Here is a 25,222-nt window from a genome sequence, read left to right as displayed (position 1 = left end):
TCATTGGAAAACATGCTTCCCTTCAGGTTTTCATTTCTATTTAGAAAGTGTTTAGGTTGATTTGGGTGGTTTTGAGTGTACATTAATTTTTTAGAGTAATTTTGTTTTCACGTAAAATCCTACCACCAGTCGCCACAGACGGTAGCCAGTGGAGTTGTGCACTGTTCATCAGATCACTGTGATTGGGCTTGACTGTCAGATGTGCAGTGGGGAATTCCAGTCCTTAAAGGCCTTCACTGAGATAAACCCTTGTTTTTTATATTTTAATTCAGGCATGTGTCCATTTGGCATTCAAAATGATAAGAGGACAGGGCAGTCGGCTCCGGCGTCCCTGATCAGCTTTCCAAGGGCGCTGGTCACTCCAGTGGTTCCTCTCCTCTTCTTACCGCCTCTCATTAATTCATCAGCAGCCCTCAAAGGTGCAGCTCTGGTGTGCACGCACACCCACTCCCGCCACCCTTCACTCACCAGCCAGAAGACTTCACCGTGGGGCCGCAGAATGTAAAGTCTTTCACGCCCGTGGCTCTTAGGCTTCTGTGGCCCTGATCTGTGGAAGCGATCACTGCTAATTTTACCTGCACGGCTTTCAGAGTATTTGATTGTGGCCAGGTGACAAATTGCACATTCTTTCTTTTATTTTCTAGTGTAGTTGCCAGAACTTTTTTTTTTTTTTTTTTTTTCGGTGCTGGGGATCGAACCCAGGGCCTTGTGCTTACAAGGCAAGCACTCTACTGACTGAGCTATCTCCCCAGCCCAGAACTTTTTTTTTTTTTAATGCCCATTTTATAGGACAGGAATTCTGTAGTCCAAATAGTTGTAAACCATTAAGTCATGAACGAAAGCATCTAGGAATCTTATTTATTTATTTATTTATTTATTTATTTATTTATTTATTTATTTATTTTTCTGCAGTACTGGGTATTGAACCCAAGGATGCTCTGTCACTGAGCTACCTCCCAAGCCTTTTCATTTATTTATTTTAAGACAGGGTCTCTCTAACTTGCTGGGGCTGTCCTCAAACTTGCGGTCCTCCTGCCTCAGCCTCCCAAGTCCCTCGGATTACAGGCACATGCCACTGGGCCTGGTAGCATCTAGGAATCTTTAGAAAGAAGATTGGCAGTCAAATGCAATCATCTACCCTTCTCCAGCATTCAGCACAGGGACCATTGACTACTGACACCATCCCCGGTGAGAGAAGGAGACTCCTGGTTCACTGTGCTGCATCCCCTGGTGGTTGGGTCTCTAGAGTCAGATCCAATGGGTGAACTTGGGTACTTCAGCTCTCTGTTTCTTTCTCTGGATGGAATTGTTGTGGGTGTTAAATCAGTTAATACACACCAAACTCTTTGGACAATACCTTCAAAAACCAAGTCTCCATCACTGGGAGAAGGTAATGCTGGCTCTTAGGCATAATCATAGAGTAGAAAAGAGAGGCAAGGCCCATGTCAAGCAGACTGAGTAGGAGTCCAGAATGTGCCAACACCTGGCCCTCTGAACATGAAAATTAAGCTACCGACTGTTTTCTGAACTTCCCTTCTCTATAAAATGTGGATAAGGAGCTTGTTTGGTCCCTAGTACAGACTCACTGTCACAGGCCATCAGTAAAAAGCCAGCTTATTTAAAAGGTTGGCAGGAATTTTTGGAAGATGTCCAGCATAGAGCAGATATGTATTGAACAGTCAAAACAACCATGATCAGTCCCATTTTCCTCCTAGTCAAAGAAGCCCAAAGAAAAGGACATGCTTGCTTTTGCCTTGGGAGATGATATAGCACTGTACTGTCACATGAGTGTTAATCGATGTTAGAGCATATTGGAGGGCACTTCAGGTTTGGAGAACACTGTAAGCTTTTTGTAAACCTGAGAGTCAACACCTTTAAAAAACCTACTTGAAAGTATAAGAAGATTTGTATAAACCTCAATGATAGGAAAACCGTACTGGGTCATGTGAGCCTGGGGAAATGACACCCTGACTCTTTATGAGGCAATTCAGATTTTTTCATTTCAAGTGTTAACAGTAAACCCCTCTCTCACTCCCCTTGCTAGAAAACCCGAGCTGAAGAAAACCGCTGTTTGGTTTGTCTTCTCTGCAGATGACCAGGTGGGGTTGGGGACCAGACTTCTTGCAGCCTTTGCCCCCAAACATTCAGGGTTACCCCCAAGAGCAGATTCTCTGGACTCTTCAGTGATCTCAGGCTCCTCACCATCCCTAAAAGCGTGGCAAAGATGCCCCTGTGAAATTAATTCTTCACTTTACCCTGAATGATTCTTTGATCACGGATTAATGAGATGGTGACTAATGGCAGCTCTTAAATCGCCTGTTTCAGTGAATAGATAGGAATTATTTTTAATTAGTGCTCCAATTGTCTACGCGGAAATGACATTCTCTGATGTGCTTTAGGGCCTTTGGAAAACTGTTTATTTTCTTAATTCTGTTAAGCTTCGCCTAAGCGCTCTTGTTTACAATGCCACTTGTGTTCTCTGTGAGAACTCTTTTGCTAAGCAGAGACACATTGCCAGCCTTTGTGGAATAATCCAATTTTAGGGAAGATCACCTTGACAAAGGCACTTACCATGTGTAGAATAAATTGCAGAACAGCGGGTTGTCCAGGCCAAGGTAAGCCTGCCAGTGCCAGGAAGACGTTTCGGAACTGGCCCTCTGCCCTCCTCAAGGACGTGATCATGGGCAGTCCCCACCTCCCCAAGTTCATGGCTGCAAGGGTGGGGAACGAGGGGGACACCCGCTAAACTTTACCTAGCCCCCTTGACCAAGCTTCAGGCTCCTTCCTGACCTGGTATAGTCCAGGTGGAGTTAGCTGGAAGGCAGCGTCCACTCGTAATGAGATCAGGCCGAATTTGGCATTTGAGGATCATGAGAAATGAATCTTAAAGGATGTAATCAGATCGCCTGACTTTCCCCCAAAACTTCACTCTTAAGTGTTTTTTCTCTTCCCTGAAAAATAACTTCTGGTTCCAGAAAGAAAAAAAAAAAAAAAAAAAAAAACTCTACCTTGTTTGTTAAATAGATATGTTTATGTTTTCTGGTTTCTTTAAATATAGCCCTTTAGGGATTTTTTTTTTTTTTTTTTTCAGGCTAGTTTTCTTTTTATTAAAAAAAAATCATCTAGGATCAGTTTTCACCCACCAAAAGTCCTTTGAGGTTTTCTTTTTTTAGTCCATATAACCAGAATAGTAGTTTCATCGTTGCCAACTGAAAAAAAGGCCTGTGTGATGTGTGTGCTGCTCAGAGCTATTTCCAAGAACAAACTAAATGGTTCCAGAAAAGGAGAAACTCCTGTGATTTCGTGGATAGTAGGAAATCCAAAAGCTCTCAGGTCTTCTAATCATAAGCAAAAATTATCTTGGACTCGTGAATGGAAAGAAAAGATCATATTTAACTGAGTAATTTTCATGGAAGGAACTGTTATCTTATAACAAAATGAAGTCAGGCCGTTCACCTCCACCTGCAGGAGGTAGTAAGGGCTCTCCCTATCCCGTAGGAATGCTCCCCTGAACTTGGATCAGCTCTGCACACATTAGCTTCCATCAGACAGGTTACTGATTAGCACATGTTCACCGGCTTCCTTTTGCCTAGCGCTCCTGTAGCAACTGCATAAAATATCAAAATGGCAGGTAAAGGCAAGGCCTCGTGTTTGAGGTCCTTTGCCTATTTGGGAGAAGTAATGATGTGGTGGTCGGCAAATAATGAGGGTAACAGTGATGTCTTCGTACCTGGTATTTGTCTACCCTATACCTTCCAATCCACACAAATGATTCTTCTCCTCTTGTTTATGGAAACAAGAATCAAAGGACTGGAAACTTGTAACTGCTAGAATTAAAAAAAAAAAAAAAAAAACTTAAATGTTTACTACTAAAATGGTTTTGTGTGGAGCTAAGCAGAGTTCTAAAACAAATAATTTCTAAAACAAAATGAAGTTCTAAAACTAATGAAAGTTCAGAGAAGGGCATTTATTTTTATATGTCTTTCATTCCTAATCATATGGCCTTCAGGATAGTCCTGCATGTTGTTTGACCTTGGATGTGTTTAATGTTTAAATACATCACATTTTCTATTTTAGGCTGGGCCTCTGTGGTTAAAATCATGTCACTGCGGTATAAATGCTGCTGAGCTTCCTAACCTTCCTTTTCTGTATTTCCTGCCTTGTGATTTATTTTTTTCTGATGCTGATTCATTGATTCCTTTAACAATCTCTTGAGCAGCTATTCCAAGACAGACGCTGTTTAGGAAGTGACAGTGTCAGCATTGTGATTTATTAGCGAGTATTTAGGTAATTCAGTTTAATGGTGGAGCAAGAGGGCGAGAACTAAGATTTCCTGATTGCTAATGTTTTGGTTTCACTAATTTGATTTTGCTCCTCCATTACCTCACACATTCTAGTAACTGTTGTGAGACACAAGTCTTTGCACCATCAATATTGCTGTAGAAACTGGGCCACCTTCTTTGGGCTTAACACCTACATCTCATTATCTTTTAATTAAGTTCTTGGACATGCAAGTAGAGAAAGAAAACAATGGGTTATTAATGTTTGCGCGTGGATAAGAATGAACTGTACATATAATGAGTATAACTTATTTTAAAATCTTTTCTGCAGTAAAATATTGTGTTGGTTAACAGTTTCCAGACTGAGACTGAACATATTTTAATTAAAAATTACAGCTCACCCTACCCCCACATAGTACCGCATGCAATTTAAATGCAAAATGGACAGAAACCCTAAAATTGTTCAACAGCACCCCCTAGCATACATAATTTTAGGCTGTAAGACTAGGAAGCAAATTCTAGTTGTCTTTTTCTGGAAAGTGTGTGTTTTTTACATGTCTGATTGTATGGCACATTCTTGGCATGACTCCTGAACTGAATGGCTGAAGGTAATCGTGAACAGAGGGTGTATCATCTAGCCAAATCATATTTTGTAAAAATATTTTCAGAATGGTTTTACTTAACTCTGGTATCCTCTGTCCATTGCCTCTGCTTTGTTTGGACAACTTTAAAAGGTTTTTATGGTTTTTGGAGTACTCTTCTAGGAAGGAGAAGAAACAGAGCTGAGGGAAGTTCCTAAGGTAGATTGGGGGAATCTTCGAGATACATAGCATTTATTACTTCTTTGGTGAGTGTCCAGGACACAGTCTCTGAAGCCTGAGTCTCTGGGTTTTGTGATCTTGGGTAGGCTTTTTAACCATTCTGTGCTCAATTTGCTCCTCTGTAAAATGGGATCATAGTAATGGTGTCTGCCTTCTGGAGCTGTTGCAGTTAATGTGCACAGTGATTTCCAGTCATCGTTACCTTTATTGCACCAGAGACACTAAGATATGATCATCGTCTACAGCTTGGGTTCCCACATCAGAAAGACCTGAGTTCAAACCCTCTGACAGACTCGGGGCATGTTTCTGAAACTTAGTTTCCTCATCTTCAAATGGTGATAATAAATACTACATACAGTTGTAGAATTTTTTTTAAAGTGTATGCAAAGTGCCCAGGATGAAGTGGAACAGGTCAAACATGGCTGATGAGCTTTGCAGAATGATAACAATAATCCTCTCAGCTTAAGGGAACAGGAGACTGCAATATCAACCTTCTGTAAGCCGGAAAACAGGGTGGAACGTGACTTAGCAAACTCAAGAAAGCCAGTTACGCTGTTCAGCAAACAGAAGGCTCAGAAATTGGAGGACACAGCACCAGGTATCACTGGAAATGGAGAAGACGACAAATCTAAAAACAAAGAGCATTGGTTGGATATCTGTTTAAAAAAGCAGGTCCCCAGGATGTCGTCCCAGCCGGGCTGGATTAAATAGGGCAAGGAAACCAAACTGAAGCAGGCTTGAATGCCAAGACTAGCTGTTGTCTTGCCCACTGGGCCGCCCAGGATGCCGGCAAGCAGGGGTAGATTCTCCTGGTAGAGATGAGATGTGCCTTCTCTCTTCTTTTACCAGTCCAGGTAAATCATCCCAAGCCCTCTGCCCTTGGAACTTACAGAACTAACTCCCCTGTCACATCCCTGAAGTCACGGTCCACACGCCCACCTGTGTACACACAGCTGCTAGTCAGCTGTCTCAGGCTCCACGTGTAACTGGGAGCAGAGAGCCAGAGGTCCGGATCACCTGAACCTGTACAATGAGGTACCTGACCTGGATTGTCGTACTGGCTTCCTAAAGAAGGTTTATTTATGTTTGGGTGTTTGCTTGTTGCTTCTTCCTAGCATATTCCAAGCACACCCCTGAATTTCCCCTGAGTGGTGTCCAGCACGTAGCTCACACCCAGTAAACATTAGCTACGGTCATTAGGGCTGCGGCCACTGCAGCTCAGAGTGAGTCACCTCTGATGTGTTTCACCCTCTCCTGAAGGGCACAGGCCACTCTTAGGGTGGGAGGTCTGCACATTCAGCTACTTTTAACTCCCCACCTACAGAAGCTCCTCAGTAGAGAGGGAGGAGCCCTTGACTAAAGAGCAGGCTGTTGGGCTGAGTGAGGCTCCGTGGTAGAGCACTTGCCTGGCGAGTGTGAAGTCCTGAGTTCTATTCTCAGCGGCTCGGGAGGCTGAGGCAGGAGGATCACAAGTTCAGAGCCAGCCTCAGCAACTCAATGAGTGCCTCAGCAGCTCAGTGAGACCTTGTCTCCTAATAAAATACAGAAAAAAGGGCCAAGGATGTGGCTCAGTGGTTAAGTACCCCCTGGGTTCAATCCCCAGTACCAAAAATAAAATAAAGTCCATAAAGTCCTGAATTCTATCCCCAGCACAGCAAAAAAAAAAAAAAAAAGTTAGTAATTCTGCCACCAGTAGTATGACCTTCAACTTCAAGTCCTTTTAGTCTCTCCAGACATTATCACTGGTATAGACACCTTTAAAAGGTACCTTTCTTGCTCCCAAACCCCACAACATTGAGACAAAAAAGTATTTCAGGACACAACTCTGAGGTTGACCTGGTGACTTTTCAGAAGCATATGTATACTACTACTTACAATAGGACAGAGTAATGCATCGTGTAGACAAATAATAATACCTAAGAATTACTGGTTACCCATCATATTCCAGGTACATGCCTTATCTTATTTAATCTCATTGTATAATAATGCTTATGAGAGAGATTCCATTGTCTCTGTTTTATAGATTAAGAAATCAGCACACCTATAATCCTAGCTGTTTGGGAGGCTGAGGCAGGAGGATGGCAAATTTGAGGCCAGACTGGGCAGGTTAGCAAGACCCATCTCAAAATAAAAAGGGCTGGAGATGTAGCTCAGTGGAAGAGCATTCACCTAACATGCATGAGGCTCTGAGAGTTTATTTTACTTAAAAATTCATCAGCAGTCAGTGGCAGAGTCTGGGTTTTGATGATCTGGCCACCTCCAGAGCCCTGGGTTTCTAAAGTCCACTTTGAACCCTCTTCTGAGTGCTGGTTCTTCCCCAGTCAGGTCACTAGGCTCATTCTGGTTCCTCCAGCTGCTTTTAGCTTTTAGTCTGACTTTACTGCCTCTCCCTAGAAAATTCCATGAGCTTTCTCCCTGTAAAGTGGATCAGCATTGGAGTCATAAACCAAGTGCCATATTTCTCTCACAAAGTTTGTTTGCTCTGAGTTCTCAAAGTCCACAAGCGTGTCAGAGGCTCTGCAGGTGACCCTGCACGTTGTTAAAGTGCTGCCCATCACTCCTTTATAGCACTGTCGTTTCTCTGGTACAGCCAGGCCCGCACACCGCTGTTGACCAGTGGACCATGTGGCACAGGAGTTGTTCTTGGAGATTAAAAACTATGTAAACGTGCAAGTGAATGTTTTAATAGATTTGTGACTATGAGGCTGTTTTCTGTTCAATGTGGATTTTGAAATACATACAATAAGGAGACAATATTTAATAGATTTGATGAAAAGAGAAAATAATTTTAAAAGTTAGGAGACACTGGAGTTGAGAACTTCCAACCCTTGTGCATTTTTTTAAATTGAGGGAAAATAATATACCTAACATAAGGTTTGCTGTTTTGACCATTTTTAGGTGTACAGTGCAGTGGCTTTAAGTGCATTTACCTTGATTGCAAAACCACTGCCGCCATCTAGCTCCAGAACATTCTCATCTTGCATAACTGAAGCTCTGGGGCCATGAATCATGTGCGCCGTTCCTTCCTCCCCCAACCTCCATCACCACCATGATACTTGCCATGACTGACTGCTCTAGGTTGCTGTGCATTTTGTAAACGATTTTATGTGATATGATCAATATTACAAATGAAAGAGTTGCAGTTGACTTTTATTGCCATTATGACCTAAAAGATTTAGCGTGAAAACATTCCAAAGATAGAGTGAAATGATGCCTGTTCAGCATTTTTTTTCTCTTCTTGAAATTACTTAAGACATAGTGGGAAAAAATACCCTGAGGTTGTTATAACTTAATTTAAAAGCAAGGGGACCCATGTACTTGGATGAATGTCTCCTTCCTCCTCCTCCTCCTCCTCCTACTCCTCCTCCTCCTCCTCCTCCTCCTCCTTCTCCTCCTCCAGATTCTTTCTTTTTTAATGGTGCATTATAATCATGCTGTTTAACAGTAAGGCTCATTCCCCTTTCTTTCTTGCACATAACAATTTGATCACTCTCCTTCCGAATGCCCTTGCTTGCCGTCTTCTCTCATGGGATCACAGTGACGGTTTTAGCCACAGCTACAGTCTAAGTGCCATCCCTTCTTCCCCTCCAAGGTCTCCGAACCCTTTGCCCATTTCCCAAGTTCATGTCTGAGGTCCTCCCTTGTCTGTGCCCAGCTTCATCTTTTCATGTTGCTGAGAAGCGGAGCATAGAAGTAAAGGAGGGCAAAGGTCCCCCTATTCGTTCCTTCAGCACTCCCACTGCTACCTGCTGTGTGCCAAGACCCAGAAGACACTCACTGCCTTTAAAGGGCTTGCATTGTACGCAGCCGTAGCATTTAAAACAGCCCATTGTAAGAAGAAATGGATGTGTCAACAGAGTGACAGGTCTCTGCCAGGGACTGAGAGAGAAAGGGGTCTGCCCCGAGTTCGGTTCTGGTGTTTTCTCTTGCCTTTCTTCATAGCCTGGTGGCCAGAACAGGTTACTGTTCGTATACATTCTGGAGGACTCGTTTGTTCTGGTGATTCAGAAGCAGCAGGACAGGCGGTGGATCCTCATTAGGATGTGGATGCATCCCATAAGTGGCCACTTCTTTCATTTCCATCCTCAGTGAAAGGGTGCGGATTTTCTAGAGCATGATGGGAGGTTCTTGTGCATACAGTTAGGTTCTGTCACTTACCTCATGTTTTTTGTTCTTTGGAAGGTTGAACAAGGAAACACCGTTTCCTCTCCAGGTGACAGTGCTCTCCTTTCAAAGAAAATTACCTGAATGGACCACTAAATAAAGTAAAATTTTGTATAAGACATGATAATAGAAACTAGTCATGGCCAGGTGGTACTTTTTTGGAAACTGAGATATAACTGGGGGTGGAAAAGGACCTCACTGTTATGGGCTCAGGAGGACGTCACCATGCTGTAGAGAGGACTATGCATGGCCATGTGTCCTTAGGCCAGCCCAGAAAGCCAAGAATGGGGGGCCCCTTAGCCAGGTCTTTAAAAAATGCCGTAATGCTGTGCGGTGTGATCCATCCAGATCATTCCCTGGGATTGCAGTTCTCTCTTGACCACGTATACAGATTATCTACTTGAGAGAAAAGCTGCCACCTAATTATGTCAAGCCATTCTATCCTGGTCCGTGTAAAACAAGGAATTAGGGAGAGATTGCAAGCAAGTCTTACACATTTAAATGAGATTTATATGTAACAGTACTGGTGAGGGGTGGGAACCTCTGATTTATACTTCCAATTTGCCAATTTCCATAGTGTAAATTTTTCTGCCAAGGCTGATTTCAAACCGTTACCAGCTGGCTTAGAAAATTCCTAAATATTTAACAATTGGCTCTCACTAGTAAGAATCAGCTCTAGCATACCACTGGATATAAGTCTTATTTGGCCAGCATAAATAACCCTGTAAAAATTTTGCTTTGAATGTCTCTGGAGAGGGCTTGTTCTTAGCAGCTGTACCTGCTCCCTATACTCCCTATGTTTGACCCAAGGCACTCATCTCCTTATGTTGGCTGACCTTGACTTCTTTGGTGCCAAAAGGAGCAGTTACTATTTCTCAGCAGTGGCCTTTCCAGGGTTGGGGCCTGTGTTGTGAAAGTTGGGTGTCCCGAAAGTTGGGTGTCCCATCCAGATCCTGATCTCAACTTCAGATTTTGAAACAGAAGAAGAAACTTGAAAAATGTGTGGCCTGCTCCCTCCTATCCCCTTTTAGCCAAAAACTCTCAACTTTGGGCTAACTATATAAACCTGGTGGTCACCTCCAGATTTCAGCCGCACCTGAAGGATTCTGTAGTTCAACTTGCCAAGACATGCTTCAGAGGATTTCTTTGGAAAAGCCAGAATCATCTTATATTCGAACCTACGTGGTTCATTATTCGCAGGGTTTATTTATTTATTTTTGCCTTTTACTTAAGTAGGAAAAGATTTTTCACTGAAGGCGAGGGTCAAGGGGTGAGGGAACAAGCAAACCAACTCTGAAGACTGATTTTCCTAGTAGGACCCAGAAGGAGTGGAAGAACAGAGGGAATGAGATCAAAGATTCAGAACCATTTTTACTTGAGGTGGACTCAGTAAGCTCAGGTTCATTATCTCAGCAAAGAAACCCTAATTGTAAAGCACCTCGGAGAGGAGAGAAGTGAGAGTAGCAGTGGCATGGTGACATGGATCCTTCGTTCTGACCTTTTTCAGTGACACAACACAGGGTCAGGCGGCAGAGGGATCTGGACCCATCGTGTCCCCCATTGACCGAATTCAGGAGCAGTGTAGATAAAGAGTATGAAAGCTTTTCTAGAAGGTTTCTAACAGACTGAAAAGATCAACGAAGAAACTCATGGCCAAACACACCCCTTTAAAAGCATGTCAGGATCGATTTTGTTTGCAAAGTTTATAATGAAGTTATCTCTAGCAGCATATTTCTCTAAAAGGAGAGAGAGAAGGAGTAGGGTTCACATGTTATTGCCTGCACAGATTTCCATTTTAAAGAGCTTCCAATCCCAAATCTAGCCGTGGTCAGGCTCTACTAAGGAGACTTGGGCTAAGAGTACATTAATAATGAAACATGCCAAATCTGATTAGTGGCTGTCAAGACTGTGTATAGAAATCTAGCGGCTGACTGCGTCCACATTGTACATTAGTTACAGCGCAACAGAACTGATGTTTGTATTAGCTAAAAAACCAGGTGGGGAGGGATTAAAACACAGACTTGCCCTCGTTGACAGAAAGAGAGTTTGCAAGCAGAGAGCTAAATTTAAAATTAACCAGGACTCCTCACAGAAGTGCTGGAAGACGGCACTCCCATACATCTATACCGTTGGTATGTTTCTACATATCAGTTTTAAATAAATGGAATTTTAAAAGTGCTGGAAAAGAAATCGAACATTTTTACCAGTTCAAAACTTAAACCCATTACCTGAGAAAGATAAAAATCAATCAATCAACATACTTAAAAAGTCATAATGCATGCAACAGAGATCATCCATCTTATATGCATTTTCATGGTATTAATAAAAAAAATTGTACTAGAAAGAGGTCACAGGCAGATGAATGGAAGACGGGGAAACTGTTTTTCCTTTTCCCAGACAGGGCTCACTTTCCAGTGGGGACCCTCCACTCCCCACGATGGCAGTGGCTGGCCCCTGACTACCCAGCCGGCCAGTGATTCCCTGGGGTTCTTCTGACGAGGGCCAACAGGGGACTGCCCTACCTGTTGGGCCACAGAGTCGGAAGGACTGAATATCAAGTCGCGGGGGGCCTCAAGAAATAAATGAAACTAAGATGCTAAGCAAAGGAGAGACAGTGAGAGAGAGGTCATTGCCTGACTCCCTGGACTCAGTCAGGCAGGACCAGAGATCCCTTCCTGTTAGGTAAGTCAATAAATCCCTCTTCTGCTTGAGGCCAGTCAGATTGAGTTTCTGGTGCTTGTCATCAAGGGAGTCCTAAGAGATACAGATGGAGTTCTCAAAGCACTCCGATCTCACTGTCTCCCCCGCTCCCCTCTTCTCATCCGCACTTCCCTCTGTGTTTCCCTGGAGAACTGAAATTTCTTCTCACTCCATTATTGAGTGTGCTCTCTGGTCTGTATTACCAACCGCCTTCGAGTTCACCCCTTACAGCCTCTAAGTCTATCAAAATGCTCAGCTAAAAAGACAGCCCTTGTTTCCTCACCAGGATTATTGAAACGGACTCCCTCCTGCTGTGCAGAGTGATCTTTCTAGAACTCAGATCTGGTCCCTTGATTTCCCTGCTAAAACCCTTCAGAGTTTCTCCATTACTCCTAGAATAAAGTCCAGAAGTCTTCATTTGCCTTGCAGAGCCCAGGGGCCATGTCGAAGGTCACAGATCAGCCTCATCTCACCTCCCAAGCCCGGGTGGCTTTCCTTTGTTTCCTTTGTTTCATACTCCAGGCCCCTCAGCCATCGAGGCCGCCAGACCAGTGTCCCCTCTGTCTTAGTGCTTTTCTGTGACCCCACCAATGACCCCACCAATGCATATGTGACTCGGCTCTCCCTCTCCCACTCCTGCAGGAAGCTCTTTTCTTCTGACTTCTTCTGTCTGGGCCATCCACGTGTAGGCCCTGAAGCTTGAGTCTTTTTTATCTTAAAAAAAAAAAAGCTGAAAAATCACCTTCACATCAAGAGCCATCACTCTTCTTTTGTTTGCCCAGAAAACTGCCTTTCCTTAGAATGTGTATCAGTAGAGTGTGCGTACTCAGCAGAGAGAAGAAGCACCACTCTTTATCCAGGTTTCACCCTCTTGATCAGTAGCTCTAAGCCTCCTGCATTTCTCATTTAGTTACCACCATTTCCCACTGTCAGGCAACCCTGACATCCGGCTGTCCTTCCTGACTGCGCCTTTTCTTCTTCCACGCCCCCCCAACCCCAAACATTCACTTCATTGACCTCAAATTTTATCAACTTTTTTTTTTTTTTCTTTTGTACTGGGGATTGAATCCAACGGCACTTTATCACTGAGACACATCTCCAGCCCTTTTTATTTTTTTCTTTTGAGACAGGATCTTGCTAAATTGCTGAGCCTCGCCTTAAACTTGTGATCCTCCTGCCTCAGCCTCCCTAGTCTCCAGGATTACTGGGATGACAGGCGTGCACCACATGCAGCATCAATTCTTACGTTATCATTTAACGTTTGGATTTTGTTTCTCTGACATACCAGTTGCTCCGTGAGGACAGGGATATCATTTGTCTCTTTTCTGTTGTCCCTCAAAGCCAAGCAAAGTGCCCAGCGTGTAATAGGCACTCACTGACTCTCTCCACAGTTCTCTGGTGCCTCCCCTCCTCCCTGTTCCCAGAGCAACTCTTTTTTGATACGAGAGATCTTCTGTTGTGCGCATCTTATGTAATAGGCACCCCACTGAAGCAGGTACTACTGTTATCCCCACTTCATAGCTGAAGACACGAGAGCACAGAGGTTAGGTAAGGCGCCCAAGGTCATTCAAGTAGAAAGTGAAGGAGATCTGACTCCAGAGCCCTTACTCTATCCATTCTGCAGAACCACTCGGCTCAGCTGCTTGGAGAATCTCCCCAGACTCACTGGCACTGCTTCCTGACCGCTTTCTACTTCCATCTTTGAAACACAATTCTGACATTTTGTCAGAAGCTTCATAAATCCCTTCAGTGACTTCTCCTGGTTTCAGAGAGAAATCCAAATTCCTGAGTGTGAGCCACTTGGTGGCCCAGCCCTATACTCATCACCAGCCCCGACCCCACCTCTGCAGTCCCAGACTCTCGGTGGCCCTCAGTATAGGCCATGCTCTCTCCTTCCCCTGCCAGTGTCCCCATTCATCCCACTTCAAGACCTGACCCCCCTGGTTACTCCTCCAAGAAGTTTCCCTCCTTCCCCAGGTTGTTCCAAGTGCTTCCCCCAAATATACCTCTATCTTGTTAAAATGTCTATTTGCTTTTTTTATTTGTTTTTAGTGGGTGAGGATTGTGTCTCTGCCTGCCTATCACATTCTGGCACATAAGATTAAATAATATTTTAGAGAAGAATGCACCATTAAGTTTCTCCAGTATGGCTTTCCACTAGTCCTGGGTAATATACTTTCCTTTGCAAGCCGTAGGCCTGGTTTCAGTATTGGCCTGACAGGAGTGAGTTTTACAGATGTGATTGACTGAATAATGATTATCCCACCCCATAGATGTTCATAATTCCCAAAGTCAGTGAGTGGGTTACCTTACATGAGAAAGGAAACTTTGCAGATGTGATTCAATTCAGGATCTTGAAATGGGGAGGGCATCCTGAATTATTCAGTTGGGCCCAATATAATCTCAAGAATTCTTTTAAGAGGGAGGCAGAAGGATCAGGGCTAGAAAAGGAAGATACGAGGTTGCGAGCAGAGGACTGAAGGAGAAATGCCAAGATGAGAGATGAAGGAGAGATGAGGATGAAGATGGAGGCCTTGAGCCAAGGTGTGCAGCTTCTAGAAGCTGCAAAAGAAGGAAATATTCTCTCCTGGAGCAGCCAGACAGAAGACAGCCCTTCAAAGCAGTTTCAGACTTCTCAGGCTTCTGTGTCTAAGCCATAATTCTGTGCCCATTTGTTAAGTTGCAGTAAGCCATGAATGTAGCTTTTGGCACCTGGGAACATAATGCTGCTGTAATAAGTACCTAAGAATGTGGTATAGGCTTTGGAATTGGAAAGTGAGCAGAGATTTGAAAAATTTTGAGGAAAACAGTAGGAAAAAGCTTAAGTTGCTTTGAACAGACTATTAGAAGTACAAATGCTAACAAGCCTGCTGGCAAAAGCTCAGAGAAGAGTCATGAGCATGGTAGATAAAATTCATATCATCTTAAGTAATACCTCAGTTTGGCATAAACAGACGGTTTGTGGCTATATGGACATAAGGCTGGTCACCATGGTGTACCTTGCAGTCCCAGTGACTCGGGAAGCTGAGGCAGGAGGATGGCAAGTTCAAGGTCAGCCTGGGCAACTTATTGAGACCTGTCTCAAAATAAAAAATATAAAGGACTGGGGATGGAACTTAGTATTAGAGAAAGAAATGTGGACGTGAAAGGCAGCACTCATGAGAAATCAAAAGGAATTGAGATGTTCATAGCTGCTCAATTCACAATAGCCAGATTGTGGAACCAACCTAGATGTCCTTCAGTTGATGAATGGATAAAGAAACTGTGACATATATATATATATATATATATATATATATATATACACACATATATATATATATATATATACACACACATATATATACATATATACACACACACACACACACACACAATGGAATATTACTCAGCTATAAAGAATAATAAAATTATGGCATTTGCGGGCAAATGGATGAAATTGGAGAATATCATGCTAAGTGAGATAAGCCAATCTCAAAAAACCAAAGGACGAATGGTCTCGCTGATAAGCGGATGATGACACATAATGGGGGGTGGGGGGGCAAGAATGGAGAAGGAGGGACTGTATAGAGGGAAAAGAGGGGTGAAAGGAGTGGGGGGGAAGGAAAAAATAACAGAATGAATCAAACATCATTACCCTATGTAAATGTATGATTACGCAAATGGTATGCTATTACTCCATGTACAAACGAACAACATGTATCCCATTTGTTTACAATGAAAATAAATTTAAAAAAAAAAAGGAATTGAGGAGTATGCTATTTGAAGGTGGAGAAGAGGTGATCTTCAGGATTCAGAAGCAAAAGGCTTAGCTGAATTTCTTCTCAGCTGTGAGGAAAGCAGAACTTGTAAGCAATGAACTTGAATCTTTAGCTGAAATTTCCGGCGACGTGTTCAAGTCACAGCCTGACTGCTTCTTGCTGCTTATAGTAAAATCCGAGAGGAAAGAGATAAATTGAGGAAAGAACTATTATGTAAAAAAGAAACCATCACTCCATGGTTTGGAACATCTCAGCCTATCCACATTGCAGAAACCACTAAGAACTAGGAGCCTATTAGGAAAGCATGTTCTAGAAAGAAGGCCAAGGGTGTGGCTGGATAACCCTTTGCTAATTCCTGGGAAGGATCAAAAGGTCAGCATGTTCAGTCACACAGATGGCTCTTTGAATAGATTAGGCATGTGATTTATGAATTTACTCAGGCGTCTCAGTAGAAGCCAAGAATAGGGATGGATTATCCAGGAAAAATATGTGGAGGAACCTTTTGTCTAGTGGAGCGAATCCAAATACATACAGGAGACCCATACATTTTTGTGTGTGTGTGTGTATGTGCCAGTGATTGAACCCAGGGGGGCACCTAACCACTGAGCCACATCCCCAGCTATTTTTATTCTTTTATTTTTACAACAGAATCCTGCTAAGTTGCTGAGGATGGCTTTGAACTTGTAATTCTCCTGCCTTAGCCTCCTGGGTCACTGGGATTACAGGCGTACACCACCACACCTTGCCAGACCCATGAAATCTTAAGGATGTTAGACCATCAGAACACTGCCCTTTTGAACTGGAAGGAACAGAGGGGATTATGTGAGAGAATGTTGTCTTATTGCAAAATTCTACAGGCAGGAAACAAACTGATAAAACTACTCAGCTGCAAACATGTGCTGCCCTTCAGGAAGAAAGAACGTCTACAAAGACAGAGCTGCAGACCCAGAAGACAGAGTCCCAGGGCACAGAGGATTATTCCCAGGCCTGAAGCCTAAAGGAGTTTGCCCAGTTAGAGTTTGGAATCCTTTGGATTGGTGATCCCTTTTTCTTTCCATTTTCTCCTCTTTTGAATGAGAATACTTAGTAGCTGTGATTTTAGGCATGTCCACCATTGTATTTTGGAAGCCGATAACTTGCTTTCTAGTTCCACCGGTTCATAGACGGAGAGGAATTCTGCTGTAAGATGGATTGTAGCCCCTGAATTTAGATGACTTAGATAATGAGACTTTCAGCTTGGGAGCTGATGAGACTTAGGTGGGATTTGATCCTTAAGTAGATGCTGCAGTGGGTTGAGAATTTGGGGGATCTTGGGATGGGTACATATATTTTGCATGCAGAGTGGGATTGACTCTTTGGGAACCTGTGGTAAGAAGCATAATAAAGTCACCCAAAATGGCCACATCTAAATCCATGGAACCCACGGTCATGGTTCCTTACACAGTAAAAGGGATGTCGCAGAACTGATCACATGAAAAATCTTCATATTATCTTGAATTATGTGGATGGACCCAGTCTAAGAATCAGAGTTAGAAAAAGAAAACTGAAGCAGAGGTTGGGCAAGAGAGAAGTACTGCATCCTGGTTTGAATACAGAGAAGAGGACCATGAGCCAAGAATGTATCTAGAAGCTAGAAAGTCAGGCAACAGGTTCTCTCCTAGAGCCGCCTTGAAATTTATAGACCTGGGGACCAATTTTAGTCTGACTTCCAGAAGTATAAGAGAATAAATGTGTGTTGTTTTAAACCACTAAATTTGTGTTAATTTGTTAACTGCAGCAATAGAAAACTAGTATATCAGATTCAATTGTGTAATTAAAGATAGTTGTGGGTATGTCCAGACGGATGAGGAGGGCTGAATTCTGAGTTTAAAACTTTGACTGGCTTATACAACACAACGAAGGCAAGGAAGAAAATCATGCCTTCATGAAAAACTGGACTGTTTAACTTTTTGTTTTTAGCTTTTGACATTTGCAGTTTCTCCAGGTAGTGAGAAAAATGTAAGATTTTGGTTCATCCCAGAAAAGTTTCGCAGTTCTTTACAAATGGTGTTTTTTTTATTTGTTAAAATATTTAAAGCATGTGGGTGATACATTTCTTTATTTTACTATTTTGTCAACTTCAATCAAATACACTTTGATTTTTCCTAGCTATATTTTTACTCACTACAGAAGTCTAGTTTTAGAGCATGATTATTTTGTGCTCTTCAGCTCTTAAATGCAATCTTCAAGGCATCAGGAGGCAGGCGTAGTTGACAGTTGAGTTCTTAAGACCGTTGCTCTTGTTACTATGGAACATTGTGAATGTGATTTCCATTCTCAAATATTTATTTTTTTAATGGTTGGAAAGGAAAAATGGGAAGCAGAGAAACCAAGGTGTGTGTGTGTGCATACGTGTGCAGTTTTTCGGAGTATAACCTATAGACTTTGTTGAATCCAGGTTGCATTTAGCATAATTCCCTAATGCTCATCACGATGGTCAGCTAACCAAGTAGTTCTCGCCTGTTTTGAGTTCTGAACTCCGAATGGCATTTTGAATCAGTTTCAACTGATTGCACATCAGACTTCATAGACGGGAAGAGCTCTGTGGTCACTATTAGGTGGTTCTGTCGTCAGAATTGTTTAGAAAATTAGAATTATGGTGAGTACGAAGGATGTCTATCAATAGCCCTCCTGCCAAAAACAGTAAGGTTGTGGTTTCCCCACCCTTGAACTTAGGCGTCCTGCGTGCGACATGCTTGGGCCAAGTGGACAGGAATGTATTACCTTTGCTGACCTCCACCCATAGTGACCTTGGAAGCACATGCTGACATGGGGCCTGAGTCCCTCAGCCTGGAATGAGCAGAGCTCCTGCAACCTGCCTTAGACCTGCAGCAGGTGCAAAGGTAACCGTGTGCTCCCATGAACTCCTGCCACTGGAAGCAGCTTTTTCCACGGTGGGACTTCCCTTATCCTTAATAAAAGCATCTTGGGCAAAAATTGAATATGATTCCTCAATTCACTGATTCTCTTCATGTGTGTAATATGTCTTTGAGACACTTGGAGAGACATTTTTTCGAAATATCCTTCACTTACAATTCCCAGCAGAACTTATAACATGATAGCTTGTTTCTTCTATTAATTACTGACATCATGACTTAGTGACTTTGTTCTAAATTTGTTGGTGTGCAATTAAATCTGTCCTGAGCAATTTCTTATTAAATTTCTATTAAATTTCTCTTAAATCTGTTCTGAGCAAAATCTTATTTTAAAGATTCCTTAAATTTTTTCTAATCTACTTTGAGTGAGAAGCAACTGTGTGAAAAATATTAGGTGCTCCAAACCTGATTTGCTTCACTTTACATTGTTTGATATAAAGTGAGATGCACAGCGTGATATAAAACACTGTATTTCATTTTAAAGAAAAAAAGATTTCCAGAAGGCTCAGATTTTACATGCTAACTTCACCATGATTAAATAAGTCTAACAAAATTCTAATAATCTCCATGGGCAAGTAATTTTGAGGTGTTGACTTCACCTAGTGGCAATGGCCCAAATTAATAGCTGCATCTGGAGGCTGGGGACCTAGGTCAGTGGTAAAGCCCTTTCCTCGCATGCATCAGGCCCTGGGTTTGATTCCCACCGTGTTTTTATGTGACTACATCTGGTGGCTTGAGCATTTCTGTCCATGAACATCCAGTGATTCTGGTGGATTGAAGGCAGCTCACATAACCACCAACTTTTGGAATAAGAGAAGTTGAAGTTCTTTGAATTTGAAGGTGACCACATCCAATCTCATGTTAATTGCACTTGAAAATTCACATATAAGACATCCAATGAGATTGTTTTCTTTGCAATTACATCCTAAGGATTTCTCCATAAAAGCTGAAAGGATTATTTTATTTCCAAATGTGTTCCTGTTTTTAAAATGTGTGTGATCATAGTTACCAAAGTATTTGCTTTAGCCAGTTTTCATGTACTTTCTGAAATGCAGTGGTTCAAATACATTCACACACACACACACACACACAAACACAGGGAGTCATGTAGGGGCAACCCTTTTGAGGGTTTCCATTTCGTGCCTTTGTGTCATTTCTCTGTGTGGATCCTTATTAGCAGTCGAAGGAGCCGTTACTTATACTTCAACCCTGATGACTATTATGACCCCTGGGATTCTGTGTAAGACAGAACTTCTTAGTGCTGGGCCCAAAAGGAGAACATGAGATTCCCACACGGTGCTTCCAACTCAAGACCAACTAGAAAGCCCAGCCTCACAGAGCTCCTCCTGCCTTAAATCCTCTCAGCCTGAGTGAGGCAAAAGAAGCCAAGAAGTGACAGGAGAAAACAAGTCGCATCCCTCCCGAACAGAGAAGCTGCTTTCTGCCAGCGTGCTGAACACGTGGCCTTGCTTTCAGATTAAGGAGGAGAGGTTTGCAGCCGTGTCTTGGGAAGCTGTGGGCGCCTCCTGGGAGGCTGGCTTTCCCACGGTCGGGGGTGCTCTCAGCAGCAGCGTAAATACAGTTTGTCTTCAGCATCACAGAAACTACGACAGGAGTAATCAGTTTACTCTGACGTGACAAGTGTGTTCTGTTCACCGAGAAATAAGATGATTCCAAGCAAAGGAACAATGTGTTAGATTTGCTGTTTAAATAAGCCCATCATTACCTGATAGCAGTGTGCCAACAATTTTGAAAAATGGATGCTTTTTCTAATGTCAGAGCCCCATCAGTATAAAAGTCCAAGGGGTGGCTGCCCTGGTGGGTCACCTGTTGACCTCCAGGCAGCTCCGTAGAACCCCAGGGCTCAGTCTGAGAACTTCTCTCCAGAAGGGCAAATGGGGAAACCCGAAATATGAGGCATCCATTCTCTGAAACAGAAGTTCTTGAACATTTTAAAGGATCACCTCGGACCCTTGTCTGAATTTCGGGTTCCTGGGTCTCGGTCACAGAGATCCATTCTCAGGGTGCTTGGAGTGAGGCCTGAGAATATGCATTCAAACAAGCCTCCCAGATGGTTCGACACAGTGTGGGTGACACATGAAAAATAACCTGCCCTTTTCGATGGCTTCATCTTAGTCCCAGTGGTTCCCAGTTTATTTTAGGGAGACTACTTAGTTTACAAAGGTCAAATTCCATGGAGATTGTTTTTGTCTTGCCAAGGGAAACAATATCTGAGTCACCTCTTTCATCGTCTCCCAGTTGAATTCTCTTTTCCCATTCCTGCTGCAGCCCAGATGTCACATGGCCCAGCCCCCTCCACAGGGTCTGCTCCGTCTCAGCTGCTTCTAGGGGTGACCTCATGTCTTCACTACTCCCACCAACTGGCTTCTTCCTCCTCCTTCCTCCAGCCCTGCTTGCTTGCTTGCTTCTTCTTTTTAACATTTTTCTTATTTCTATTTATTTTTGCACTGCTGGGGGTCGAGCCCCGACGCCTGGCATGTGCCAAGCAGGTATGCCAACTCTGAACTGCACTCGAAGCCTTGTTCTTTTTCATTTTGTACAGTAGGCAGATGTCTTTCAGCCTCCTGTTCCCCAACAAAACATTCCCAAAATAGAAGTTAAATGATGTTTATAATCAAATACAAACCTGACTTCTTTATGGAAGTGCGGCCAACCAGCACGTACATCAACACTCCCGTGTGGTAAGGTGCTCGGTGTTTGAGTGGCACAGCAACAGAAGAATGAGCCTTAAAAAACACACACACATTTTACAACTGAGACCCCACTACATACCTAACAGAATGGCCATAATCAAAAAGATGACAGCGGATGCTGGTGTGGGGGACGTGGAGAAACTGGGACCCTCGCACATTGCTGTCCAATGCTGCAGCCACTTTGGTGGAAAACAGTTTGGCGCTACCTTAAATAGGGAAACATCAGCTCACTATGGAATCCAGCATTTCTGCTCCTCGGAATCTACCCAAGAGAAATGAAAACCTGTCTGCACAAAGACATGTATGTGAGTGTTTATAGCAGTACTGTTCATAACAACCCAAACTGAAAATAACTCAGATGCCCATCAAGTGATGGATAGGTGAACTGAAGGGGGTACGAATATAGTACATTGGAGTGTTATTTAGCAATTAAATGAAATACTAATGTATGATCAGGTACATGAATGAACCTCAGAAATATTATACGTGGGCTGGGGAGATAGCTCAGTGGCAGGGTGCTTGCCCAGTGTGCAAGGGGTCGAGTTCAGTCCCCAGCACTGAGAAAAAAACACATGCTAAGTGAAAATGCCAGATGCAAAAGGCTGCGTTCATATGATTCCATTTATATGAATCTAGAAATGTGAATTCCTTGAGGCAGACAGCAAATCTGTAGTTGCCCGGGTCTGCAGACGAGAACAGGGATTAATGCAAGTGACTACATGAGAAAGCAGCTTCTGGGGTGATGCCACTGCTTTGAAACCAGATGGTAGTGAAGACCACACTCTCCCCTTACCAGAATCATTCACTCATACTGTTACAATGGGATCCTGTGGAAGATGACTCTCACCTCCATACAGTTATTAAACGTTTTTTAAAGCAAGCTATGTAGCATCATTAAATAATCTGTTGTGGTTTTTTTTTTTTTCTATGCCAGTAGAGAGGCACTATGGTCAGAGTATGGTCTGCAACAATTTATTTTTGTCATTAACCTCCAATGGGAAATACTACATGCAAACCGGCATGAATGTGGTGTAGCAGAGCAAATAAATATATGCAATTGATGAATATGTATATGGACACATTTCAAGAAAGTCTCTTTTTTCCTAATGATGCCAAGGAGCTATTTGCCTTTTTCATTGTGTGACATTTGTACTATTGGTGCAATAGGAACAGTAGCTGGTACCTAAATGGAGGCAGTGGCATGAAATCTTGTTAGTATTTGCTATGGGGGTTGTAGTTTGTCCCCCTGAGGTTCATGAGCTGGGGGTCTGGCCTCAGTGTGGCAGGTTGAGAGGTCGTGGAATCTTTAAGAGGTGGGCCTAGTAGGAGGTAAGAGGTAATTAGGTCACTGGGGGCACTGATCTCTGAAGAAACTAATGCTGTTCTCGTGGAGTGATTTAATTCTCTTGAGAGTGGATTCTTATAAAGCAACCCTCTCACACGCACATACTCACTTGGCTCCTTCTGCATAGGGCCATTTCCATTTCTATTTCTCCATCATGTTGTCTTGCAGCCAAGGGGGCCCTCACCAGAGGCAGAACAGATGGGCTGCCTGATCTTGGACTTTGAGCCTCAAACTGAAGTAAATAAAGTTCTTTTTTAAATAAATCACTCAGCTTCAGGTATTTTGTTACAGCAATAGAAAGCAGACAAACACAGTAGCCATTTTATTCACCACTACCGTGGATTCATAGTAGAAAAACATATTCTATTTTCACTTCAGAATGGCCTTGATGAAGCACTACAAATTATTTAGTATTATTAGTTTTAGTAAATCTGAGGGCTAGGATGAATCTTGATAGTCTATGTGATAAAATGGGAAGTACACAGAAAACATTTCTTCTACATACCAAGTAAAGTGGTTATCATGCAGAAAGCACTTGTAGTGTTGATTGGGTCACCAGCTGAACTGGAAGTTCTTTTTTTATGAATGCCATCTCTACTCTAAAAAAAAGAAATCCTGGAAGACAAACCGTTGATATTCAGACCTGAGGATTTGGCCCATCATTTTTTTTAAAAATGAATGAAGAGAACCTGTCAGTTTTAATAAAGTAATTGACAGTTTTTGTTGCCAGTAATAAAAGTCAAAATAGTAAACCAAAAACTAGAATTCTGGAAAATTTTTTAATCCACAAACAAGCTTCGTAGCTGCAGTCTACAGTTTTCTGATAAGATGGACAGTGGTATCAATAAATGAAACATTTTTTTCATATTGTTTAGTGAAATGTGTCCAGATTTGAAGATGATAGGTAAAAGGACCTTGATCCTAAAAAGTTAGAGAACTGCTGGCCTGGTGGATAACAGCTTGGACTCTGGGGCCAGAGGCCTTGGGTTCAAATCCCAGTCCTTCCACTTAGAACTGGTTGCTCTTGGGTAAGTAGTGCACCTCTCCAGGCCTCAGCTTGCTTATCTGTAAACTGGGGACAGCTGTGGTACCAACCTCAGAGGGGTATTGTAAGCATGAAAATGAGTTTATATGTAAATACTTAGGAACCCTAAAGTGGTACATGTAAATCACTTAGAACAGTGCCTGACTTAGAACAGCGCTCAGTGTTAGTCTTGGTGAGTTAAAAAAAAAAAAAAAGAATGATTCATTATAAATGCGTAATAGAAATATTTTGTAATTGTGTGTGTGTGTGTTTAAACTGGAGCTTTGCCTCTCTGGTCCTGGGAGTACACACCTGTGAATGAATGACACGGTGCTGAGGACCAGCTGGTCCTCTCTCCTGACCGTCCCTTGAGCCGCTGTTGTCTGGAAAATTGTTCTTTAGTTAACAGCTACACAGTAGGTATTCCTGGAAGCATTGATGAAGCATCATGATTAGAAAGGGTACAGTTTAATAAACTGAATAACATAGATGACAATTATATATTAGTCATATTCTTAGAATTAAAAGTGACTTTCCTGCCATAGCAGGTTTGAAAATTTTGGTGTCATTTAAGCACAAAGAGTTTGGGAGATGGCTGTGGATGTAGCTCAGTGGTTGAGCTCTTGTCTAGCATCTGTGAGGCCCTGGATTTGGTCCTCGGTACCACCAAAAAAAAAAAGAACAGTTTGGAGATTGTGTGAATGGAGAAAAATGATAAGAATCTGTCGTCTCATACATACCCATTTTCAGTATCGAATCTAAGAGGACAGACAGTTTAAGGGAGAAAATGTCCCCAACTTGGAAGGGCAGTTGTCTTCAGCCCCGCAGGGGGACTACAATTGAGCTGTTTTCATCGTTTTAAAGAGAAGCCAATCGTCAGCACTGTTCATTCATTCTGCCAATGTCTGCTGAGCACCTTCCATGAAGAGCCAGGCATCACGTCCTCCCGGGGTGAAGAGAGGACACAGACCCTGCCTTCTAGAACTAGTGCAATTACAGTTTTCTGATTGTCTGTTTATCAAAGACAAGACAGCTCATTGGGTGTTCCCTGCCTACATCAGCAGAGGAGATAGTGTGTATTTCACACTTCATGAATGTTCATGAAAACATTCTTAAGTTTAATGTAAGGTTGGGAAGATAAGCGACACCCCAAGAGAATTTATTATGGTAGTTCCTTTTCCTAGAAAAACATAAACAAAATTACCATATGTTTTAGAGTGCTGCAGATAAGCTCGTGTTTGATGATAAATAACAACCACAGCATGAAAGTCATTGGAATTTCACTGGCGTCACTGGCTTCTGTTGTCTTGGGAGAAATATGAAGGCAAAAGAGTCCTTTTGGGGACCTCTGTTTTATGTGTCATCTCATGTCCCTCCACACGTGATGATGTGGAGCTGGACCACAGCAGTTTTTATTCCTCCCCATAGACAGGGTCTTAAATCATGGCCATACCTCGAGTTCCTTGAATCTGTCATCCTCTGTCAACTAGGGTCAGGA

The 25,222-nt window shown here is 42.7% G+C and overlaps 1 protein-coding gene across 1 annotated transcript in view; it reads left to right on the top strand.

The window, feature by feature from the left end:
• Positions 1 to 25,222, top strand: part of LOC306642350 (uncharacterized protein C1orf21) — a 222,944-nt gene that overhangs the window by 158,830 nt on the left and 38,892 nt on the right. The gene's annotated exons all lie outside the window — the stretch shown is intronic.

This window comes from Sciurus vulgaris (assembly GCF_902686455.1).
Source record: "Sciurus vulgaris genome assembly, chromosome: 12".
NCBI classification, from domain to species: Eukaryota; Metazoa; Chordata; class Mammalia; order Rodentia; family Sciuridae; genus Sciurus; species Sciurus vulgaris.
Note: the sequence above shows the minus strand (reverse complement) of the source record. Positions and strands in the feature narration are given on the sequence as shown.